We start from the raw sequence: 11,374 nt of genomic DNA on the forward strand, positions 1-11,374 counted from the left end.
AAGTAAACTTTATTGTCATTCAGATCAACACATGCAATGTATCACTGGATGAAATTTCATTACTTCAGGCTCGTGTACATTGAAAACAGTTTTCACAAGAGGGTGAAGGAAGCATATAGCAGAAGAAATACTAGACAGTGCAGATATAAATGCACACATAGATAACTTACCCACCACCATTTTAACATAGGATAGCAGCATTGCATAATTCACGTGCAAGTAATAATTTAGTTCAGATTGCATAACTTAGATAAATATAATAATTTAAGGCTATGACAGTAAAGACAACCATATTGCAATTATGATGTTCTCACGAACAGAGGGAGAGTTGAAATTGTTAAGGTTACTTGTTTGTGGAAAGGAACTATTCCTGAATTTTGATGTTCTACACCTGATGCTTCCGTATTGTTTCCCTGAAGACAGGAGGCATAACAGTACAATGGATTCTTTAACATTCTCTAACACAACAAAAAGGTCTGTAGCTAAACTAGCACTAGAGCCATGTATGGTAACACAACCACCAGAATTAACTGTCTGCAGAACACTATTAACCAAGGAAACCACATCAGCCTAATAAACAGCTATAATCTGATTATCAGCTGTATGTTGAAGCTTGTGTTTCTTTTTCTTGTGAACTTCACTGCTACAGAAAATATCTGGAAACAGAATATTATGTCTCGGGTCTCTTACCCTGGAGTACTCCTGCACTTGAAGGATTTTGTTTTCCTATGCCTGTGCCAGGTACTGGAACAGCCCTGGAGGATGTGTTTAAATTTTGCTCTATAGTGGTCTGTAAAACTATGCTAGTGGGAGAAAGGGCAAAAGGTAAGTGGTCAGCCAACTGAGCAGTGGCCCTGACAGGATCACTAACCTTACGCTGAGGCATATTTTTATTTTGTTTCTTTTTTTTAAGTACAACCATATTTGATGGGGGGGGGTACCAGAATTAGGATCCATCAAGTCATGAGAGAGAAAACACCTGCCAGAATAATAAATTGACAGTAGTGGGTAATGCATCACAATAAACACAACAAAACTCTGATAAACTGTCTTATTATCACAAAAAAAAGTTTGAAATGTGTTCAGAATTCTTTTACAACTGACAGAACTTAAAGAATTTCCAGTACACAAAATCCAATTACCAAATCAATCAATTTGTCAAACCAGTGTTAAAATTTGCTCCTCACACTTTAACTACATTAAACTGCCATAAAATTATATTTAATTGCAATTTAAACTATATTTTCTTGTCAGAAAATGAGATTACAATTTTCAATCACATTCAAATAACTTCATTCACAAAAAAATCATAATCTGATCTTTAAAACACACAGTTCAGAGACATACATTCAGTAAATAATGTATGAATGCTGAATAAAGTTCTGCAGCATTTTCCTGTCAAAAGATGAAAATAAAGCACAATAACAGCAGTACAGACAGTCTGTCTGCACAAGGCAGCTCCTAGTGTCTAACACCACACATACAGACTACACTTTTGAAAAAAATATTGAAAGTTTCCTCAGAAAAGTCAAATAAACACTGGTACAAGCAGAAATTCCCACAGGAATTACTGTAAGCTTTGAAAGAAATAAAACAGTAAAATAAATATATTTTAAATAAGAAAAAAAACAGAAAGATAATCATAAATCTAATAATAAAATGAGAGGAAGGGGATCCCCAAATGGATGTTATCTGAGCAGTAAGCCAGAAAAAAATCAGTACTTGATCCTGTGAAGAGTCAGAGGATTTTCTTCATTGGATGGTGGAAAAAGGCTGAACACTCACTTCCTGTGATAGCTGAAGGCTTCCATCTCAGATTTGCTCAGCCAATCAGCTATCCCAGGAACAGAGAGGGAGGGGGATCTGAGCTTTTGAAAGCCAGCAATACTAGGTTATCTTGGCAGATAACCCCAAATGAACTGAGCAGTGGGAGTGATGAGCACGTATCTTAAAAAGGAGCAGATATACGGACAATTCAAACTTCTGTTTATTAAAAGTAATTCAAGTAGCTTTATAAACAAATGAAACAGTCTGAGACAGTTTTTAAGTTGTCTTAGCAATCACAATCATTCAATCACAGCTTGTAGGTTGTTACACTCTTTCTTAAAATGTTTGGTGACGTTACAAGTTAATGCCAGGAAGAAGGAGCCCTGTTTACTGCACCTTTCCTATGGCACTAGGGTTAATTTAGCTGTTTGATATTCATCAAAGTTCAATATCATTATAGCTAAAGGTTCTGTTGTAAGAGTAAATAAAACTGGGGAAATCAGGTAGTCTTGTGAATTATACCTTCTGTTAGAAGAATCTCTTGTACAGATATATATATATATATATATATACATATATGGGTTCACTAGATAATCTCGAAATACTGAAATGTCGAATTTCAGTATTTCGAGACTGAATAGTTGAATGTGCAGTTACGCGAAACTACACTATCTTGAATGCGGAAATGTCGAATCTGCTGTCGTGGTGTCGCGTTCATGACATGCGGTGCGGTTTGTGGATTTAGCTGAGGATTCAGGTAAGTGGTGTTTACGTAAGGGTATTGGGTAGGGATTTTAGTGTGTGTGAGTGTGTGTAGTGGTGATTTTTGTGTGTTTGTGTGTTTAGTGTGACCTCGGAGTTAGTATATATATATATATATATATATATATATATATATATATATATATGTATAAGTAAGGGGTGTGTGGGTGGTGGAGTCCCCCACATGGGGGTTATAGGTAGGGTCGGTGTGTTTGTATTTTATGTTGGGTTTGTTTGTGTTGTTTTGTTTGTTGTAGTGTAGTTAGGTAGGTGTATGTGTGTTTGTTTTTGTGGTGGTGGGGGTGTGTGTATGGTCGCAATTTTGGGTTTCGCAGTTGTGGGTTTTCGGGTATGTTGAATTTTGACTGTACAGTCTCGAAATACTGAAATTTGACATTTCAGTATTTCGAGATTGTCTAGTGAATTTATATATTTGTCACTTCTATAATTACTTTGCAGTGTCTTCAAAACAAAAGTAGATCTGGATGATGCTGAACTGGTACTGCTTTGTGAGTCTGTTAGATGCCTTCTTAGATCAACAGTACCAATTTTAGTGGTGCTGGGACCCCCGTCTTTTAAAGTGGGGGGGGGAAGGCACCTTAAACATAGTCAAAGATTTGAGTACTTGAAAAGAAGATGGACTACTCAGGATATCTTAGTGCAGGCACAATGAGTTTTAGTCTCTGGTGCCTCATGAATATATATGTCGCTTTCCTATTCCTTTTTGATTGCAAAGTGTGTGACATTCTTTGTGGGTGACTTCAACTGTCCAATGCTGGGTTCTTGAATCACTGTTTTCCATAACAACTCACTGCTGCTGAAGTTTCAAGGTAAGTACAAACAGTAGTTCTTATGGCTTGGGAAAGAATATCCCCAGAGGAATGGGCTTTGCAAATATTGATGGTAGGAAAATGTTCCAGTCTATTATAGCCCTATGGAACATAGGAATGGAGCCTAGATGACCTAGGATTGATCAGAGAGTATAAGTTTTTACTTTCCATCAGCTTACCAATTAAATGGCACAGAACATTGAACTTTCATTAGCATTTCAACTTGCAATTAATGACTTTCCTAGCATAATAATTTCACAATGGTTAACATATTTTAACTAAGACAAATGGAACATAAGCAATCTCAACAATACTAAACTAATAGCCATAGTACCTATGTACATCCCCTTGTCTTATAACCACATATTAGTAGCAATTGTTAACACAAAAGCCATAAATGCATACACAGAGACAACATATGTACGTTGTTTGAAATGAAAATAAATAAATTAATAAATGACCAGACTTTTCAAAATTAAAAGTCCCCAACAACTAAATGTGTAGAAAAGGTAGCAGTCCACTTGAGGTATACAAATAAACTTCTTCCCAGCAGCGGAGAATCCAGAAGAAAAAAGGATAGAAAATAAACTTAAAATTCTTAAGCAGTATACAAAATACACCAGTAATGAATAGTCCATAGGAACTAAAATCTAGAAAATAAATGTAAAATTCAGCTTAAGTGTAGGAAACAAACTAAACATTTGTTTAACCTATACATAAATTAACATCTACCCTACAATGAATAGACCAGAAGAAGACGTAGAGATACCAAGAGAATCACAGGATGATATATAGATCTACTCAAGATGTAGCAGGAACATAACTATGTATTTAGTCAAGGAGTACTAGGATCTTAACTGCAAGAGTATTTGGGAGTGCAAGGCAGCCTGGGAAGGGCTGCAGTACCACATTTGTGAATTGTAAGGAATCTTGTTGGAAACTTTAAAAGTGGAGTAAACAACATAGAACTGAACTGTAAGTAACCAGAACTATGTTAAGCAAAAGTGTGCTTGTTTTCTTTTGTAGATGAAAATGCATTTTTGTTTGACTTTTTGACTGTAAATAAATTGTACTTGAATTAAAAAGCTGTCTGCAGTGTATTACATTTGCTACACCGGTGGTTTTTCACACACAGTTTGGGTGTTACATACCAACTTACCTTATTTTTTCATTCCTGCATTGCAACCTGAAAGTGCAAAAATATTTAGTTACCCCAGCTAAAAAGACAGTGAACTATTTTGTCTTGTGAACAAACTATTACACTTTGTCAAGCAAAACAGTGAAACTAACAGAGAGTCGCTTTTCAGATAAATATAAATATGGGTTAGTATATACTGGTTCATGACAGGAGCATGGCTACTGACAATAACTTGTTCTCTAGGAAGAGACAAATATGATAACCTCTGTAATGACCTCCCCAAATACCACCACATCACTAAAGAAACTGAGTAAGGATAATGACATCAGAACCTACCCCATTGCCTTTGAAAGTTGTGCCACTCTGAAGAACTTCGCTGAGTCTGACTGGGTTAAAATATTGTCTTCTTAAGTTCTAGGGAAGCACTGAATGCATATATGCATATGCAAGGTAGTGACCATATAGAACATCAAATATCAAATTTCTACTTAGGGCTGGTGTGTACTCTGAGTATAGAAGCAATGAAATTTCATAACTGGATATGTAATTCAAGTAAACGAGTAAGATCAAAATGTCTGATCTAAAACATATTTTAAACTTATGATTAGAGCCAGAAGTGAACAGTAAAAGTCATTTTAGCAATTGATAGATTCAGAAGAGCAGTCCCAATTAATATACATAAACGGGCTTTTCAGAATAGCCCTAAGAGTACTGATATATTGGTTGTACTAACTGAAAAGTTATGAAGCACCATTTAAAACTGAGCAGCCTAAGCTTCTAACTATGAATCTGCTTCAGAAGTCTGTGTACACAAAAGCTGTCGGGAACTGAGAAAGTGTTTTAGATGTGAGGGCACATCATTGAACATTGTTTAACTAAAGTATGAATGCTGTACCTAACAAAAATTAGATTTTTAACTATCATGCTGGTAATGAAAATATAAATGCTGTGCCTACCACAAATGTGATTTCTAACCAACATCCTAATTACAGCAAGCATGGAGCTATCATTAGCTCTTCAGAGGACTTCCACATCCTACAAAAAGGGCTAACACATACAAACAATTGATGCTGGTATTGCAGTCTAAAGGTAATACTGTAAAATGTGCAATATTGTGCCCTTTGGAAAACATGAGGCACCCATTGGCAACAACCACATAAATAACCTCCCTCCAAATCAGTACAGTTATTAGGGACATTTTGTAGATTATGAAGTCTTCTTCAACCATAGTGAATTCATGCTTTTTATAAAATCCTTCTACTTAGCCCAGCTGATTATAAAACCTGTATCTTCTAAGTTCGAGGATGTTATCATCTCTGTCTACTACTCCCTTATTAGGCCTGTAATAGAATATAATGCTCCCTTTGGCATGCACCTGTACAGAACCATGATTAATCTTGAAAGATCCCAATGTTTCCTCACCAAGAAAATGAAGGGACTGATTTATGTGACCTATGCAGAGTGTTTTAAACCTCTTTCTCTTTTCTACTCAGACAGACTCTTGGGCGGTACTTTCTGTCCAGCCTGCAAAGCCTCAAATGAGCCTGTCTTGTGTGACTTCCTACATGATTGTAAAACTGGTAATGTCACAAAGAGCCACAGAAGAGATCTAAACCTCCACCTCAACATAAACAGGTACTGTTTTGGGGATAGATCTCTCTCCCAAAGAATTCCTCCTCTGGAACAATTTCCCCTTTCATATTAAACAAAGTAGCTTTGTAGCCTTCTTGAAACACATCCTAGACAAAGAAATGGGTAACCATAAATATACCCCAGATCTGCTCCCAGAACCCCTAATGGAAAGGTGTAACATGAAGCAGGAATTACACTGGCTTGGCAGCAAAGGCACTTCCCATTCAACTGCCTAGTAGTAGCCTAGAAACTTTTAATGAAATTGTACCTCTGAGTTGTGCTAAAGTACATGATAGAATATTAGAATCATCATGTTTCTCTGCATCACTACTAACTTACTCAAATGTATGGTACTGACCAGGGGATGGTTGGGGGGGGGGTAGAAAGTGATGAGGAATGTGAAGTGCTGTATACAGACATTTGCCTTTTACTATTGATACATGCTGAAGGTCTGTACACAATAAAATGTGTTTAATGTGACTGATGGGAAGGAATTGAAGGTGTTACTAGATACTGGGACCTTGACCACATGTAATAAACAGTCATGTATCTGTACACATAAAATAAATGACAGGAGGAAGGTGAAAGTAATGTGTGTCCATGGGGATAGGGATGAGTATCCAATGACATGTGTAGAAATTCAAAGTCTGATGGATAATGTACAACATCCAGTAGCTTTGGTAGGGTATATATATTAAATCATCGAACGCTTAGAAAAGCGAACGATGATTTATCGATCCCATGTAAGCGAACTCAAACGTTTATAACAGAGATTTTTTTTCCAAGGAAAAAAAAAATTCGCTGTTCCAAAAAAAAAAAAAAAAAACGCTTAAAACATAACAAACCTACTTAAATATACCAACTCCAAGATTGCACTTTAGTGACAAAATGGCAAAGTAACGGACGTGGCCAAGCGATTTCTTTCCTAGGGAAGGAATTTGCTTATATGTCGCTTCGTCATTTTGCCTTTTCGTCTTTTCAAGTTTGACCAAGACTCATTCGAAAGAATGCATCTTCGATCATCTAATAGGAACCCCTTTGGTAATACTTTAATACATGATGTCATAACTGGATAAGATTTCCCAAAGTTCAAAGTACTGACAAAAGTATATGGGGAGAGAGCACAGTTAGATTCTCCTAGCAAGGAAAGTGCATGGGTATAGAATCAGAGATTACAAAATCATCTCTAGTGAAACTGCCAGCCTTCAGCATAAACCACTGTTGGCCAGAATCAGCTGCAATCACTTGTCAAATAAGGCTCAAAGGTCAACACAGACTAGGTTGAACACCTGGAAGTTGACTGGAGTGAAAGAACAGAATTTCAGGCCTCTAGTACCTCAAGAAGAGCAAAAAATATGTGTTGTTGAAAAATGGCAGTGCCTCTAAACCGCATGCTGAAAGACTATGCAACAAATACACAGCCAAGTCAGGAATGGAAATAACGCGCATAAGGAAAGCTGGCAGTGAAATTCAGAAGTCCAGGAAGTTATCAAAAGAAAGGAAGAGTGCGGGAAGAAATGGGAGATAGGAAAAAGTGCACCAAGTGAAGACAGAATGCTGATTACCTAATAAAAAGGGTAAGAGAGCATTCACAATGGCAGAGATCAAGATGTCAAAAAAACTCAGAATCTGGAAAGTGACTTAGCAGATGGGACAAAGAAACTTCATTAGGTTGCAAGAAAAGACATAAAGACAAAAAAATAGTCATCAATCACCCTTCACAAGAGGTGTCAGCAATAACCTGCTCACAAGCTTAGTGGACATCCAGGGCAGATAGAAGGAGTACTTCCAGCATCTGCTGAATGAAGAAATCTCTAAAGAAGCTGTACTGCCCAGCCACAGCATACAATAAAACAGAAAGAAAAACCCTCCCCAGAAGAAGTAAGATCAGCATTAAGTCAAGTGTATTCAGGGAAAGAAGCAGGCTCAGCTGAAGTCATGGCAGATATGATGAAGATGTTGGGTGAATTAGGAGAGAAATGGCTTCTGTGGGGACTCATCATGGCATGGAGAGAAAGTTGTACCTGAAATGAATGGAGAATAAGCATCCTAGTATCAGTGTACTGGAACAAAGGGGGCATTCACAACTGTGAGTAGTACAACCCCCTGTCATAATCCAAGAAAGTGCTGGAGTGGGTGACTGATAAGTGAATATGTAGAGTAGTAGAAAATAAGATAGGAAATGAGCAGCTCATATTCAGATTAGGATGCAGTGCAACTGACCCACTGCTTGCAGTGAGACAAATACTAGAGAAGAAACAGGAGATAAAACAATCCAGATAAGCATTCCTAAACTCAGAGGAAACATATGCTGAGGTCCTTAGAAAGTTGATATGGACAGTCCTGCAAAGGTCTGAAATCCCAGAAACATTAGTAGATTTTGTGCAGGCTATGTACAGGGACACAATGACACAAATACGATCAGTATTCACTCAGTGATAGGTTTCTGGTAGGAGTGGGTATACATCAAGGCTCATCTCTGAGCCCACTACTTTTAATACTGGTGATAGACTACCTTAGCAAATAGATGAACAACCAGGATCCAAATGAAACACAAATCTTCCAGTAAAAACTGTTTTAATTCTAGCGCCTTGGTGAAAACACCTTCTTGGAATACAAATCACATCAAACATCAAGTTTATATACACACTATACACCAATTAAACAATTAATTAACTAATTAAACTATTTATCCCTTAAAGCAAACTTCTCTAGTTCAGTTCCCCATTAAGTCCCATTGGGACCAGTGTATTAAACTTCAAAATATAAATACTTTCTTTATGCAAAAGTTTCTCCTTTAAACCATTTTCATCCATACAAAAACAATGAATCTTTTCTAGAATGCTTCCCTTTAGCAATGCATAATCATTACTGTGCAATTTCAAAGCTTTTTTTCATGCAATGAAGACAGTGAGCAGCAATGTGATGACGATGAAATGTTTAAATGCAATGCTTATTGTTTACTTAATACCTCTAGTATTCCAGTAGTTAATAAATGTATGCCTCCTTTCCAGAACCAGAGTATCTCCCATTTCAACTCAATAGTTAATTTTGAAGGAGGTAGTGTATATGTGAGGAAGCATTAGAAAATAAAAAAATCTATTAATTATAATTTAACTTGCAAAGAATGGAAGGCATTAATAGACCTCCAAAATAACAAGGAGCTAGTAATTAAACCAGCAGACAAAGGTAATTGAATTGATGTAATGAATGCCATACAGTATCATAGGATGTGTATGGAACATTCAAATAATCAAGAGGTGTATGCGAATAGTGATAGTCATGCCTTACTAGAGCAATGGGCAAATATGATAAATTGTTACAGAAAGGTATACGTTTGGGCTGCTTCTCAAAGAAGGCTGTGGAAATTAAATTGGTAGCTAATAATAAAGAATTAGGGGTATTTTTTTATTTGCCAAAAATCCACAAACATTTAAGAGAGTCACCAGGAAGACCGATTGTATCGGCTTGTAACTATTTTTTGCATAATATGGGCCTATTGCTACATGCAATATTACTTCCTCATGTCAAGAAAACTTTCTCCTATATACAGGACAGTTTTGATTTTTTAACAAAAATTGCTGGTATTGAGTGGAAGAGGGAGATGTACTGGATTGTGTTGGATGTGAAAAGAATTTACACATCTATTAAACATTGTGATAGTTTATCTGCCATAGCATATCATTTAGGGGATAATCCTCTTTCTACTTTCATAACAGAAATGGTAGATTTCTGTTTGCAGAATAATTTCTTTCTTTATAATAATGAAATTTATAGACAGAAACAGGGGACTGCCATGGGGGCACCATTTGCCCCCATGTATGCCAACCTCTTTATGTCCTTTTTTGAAATAACATTCTTATTTAGGAAGGATTTCATGAAACAACATGTCAAGAATTATTTTTGTTACATAGATTATTTAATTTTTGTGTGTGAAGGAGGGGCAGAAAAGGTTAATGAGTTTATATTAGAGATGCACCAGAACCCGTTTGACCTCAGTTTTGATGGTTTACAACAAGGAAATAAGGTGCATTTTCTAGATTTGGAGTTGGAGGGCAAGGGAGATGGTACCATCGTGACAGGGGTACATAGAAAATTTGCTGATGGTAACCAGTTTTTACATGCATCTAGTTGCCATCCACCCCATATAATAGCTGCCCTCCCCTATAATGAATTCTTAAGGCTGTCAAGAATTTGTAATAAGGAAGATCTTTTAAAGAATGAAATTTGTAAATTGGCAGATATGTTTATAAAGAGAGGTTACAGTCCAGATATGGTAAAGTAGGCAATAAATAGGGTGTATTATAAAATTGTAAATAATCAAATTAAGAAAAATAAAGTAATACATGATATGGAATTGAAATTAAATCAAATACAACCGATTTACTTTGTCTCTGTGTATAATATTAGAAGTAATGAAATAATTGAGATGTTGGAGCATTATTGGAAATTTTTATTGCATGATAAATTTCTGGCAAATGTTTTGCCAAGACATCTCTCTAGATCATATGTGAGAGGTAGAAGAATAAGGGACATATTAGTCCATGGATTATTTGCTTTACCAGATTTACCAGTACCTAGAATTTTGACACAAACAGGTACAATTAAATGTGGGAGATGCCCAGTGTGTCCACACATTGTCAATCGTTTTGAATGTATTAATATTATTTCTTCTACTCCTAAAGATAGATTTTCATGTGAATTTAAGGGGGTAGTTTATATTTTAAGCTGCCCATGTAATATGTTTTATGTGGGAGAAACGAAGAGGCTGTTCCGGTTAAGATTTATGAAACATATTAGGGACATTAAAAATTGTAAACAAGAAAAAACAATTGCTGCTCACTTTATGAAAATGCACAATAATGATTATTCATTGCTAAAGGGAAGCATTCTTGAACAGATTAATTGTTTTTGTATGGATGAAAATGTTTTAAAGGAGAAACTTTTGCATAAAGAAAGTATTTATATTTTGAAGTTTAATACATTGGTCCCTATGAGACTTAATGGGGAACTGAACTGGAGAAGTTTGCTTTAAGGGATAAATAGTTTAATTAGTTAATTAATTGTTTAATTGATGCATAGTGTATATATAAGCTTGATGTTTGATGTGATTTGTATTCCAAGAAAGTGTTTTCACCGAGGCGCTAGAATTAAAACAGTTTTTACTGGAAGATTTGTGTTTTATTTGGATCCTGGTTGTTCATCTATCAGAGTGTGGTGGTGTTGTTGTGCTATACCTTAGCAA

The sequence above is a fragment of the Protopterus annectens genome, chromosome 5.part0 (assembly GCF_019279795.1).
Source record: "Protopterus annectens isolate FY-2018-M chromosome 5.part0, PAN1.0, whole genome shotgun sequence".
Lineage (NCBI taxonomy): Eukaryota > Metazoa > Chordata > Ceratodontiformes > Protopteridae > Protopterus > Protopterus annectens.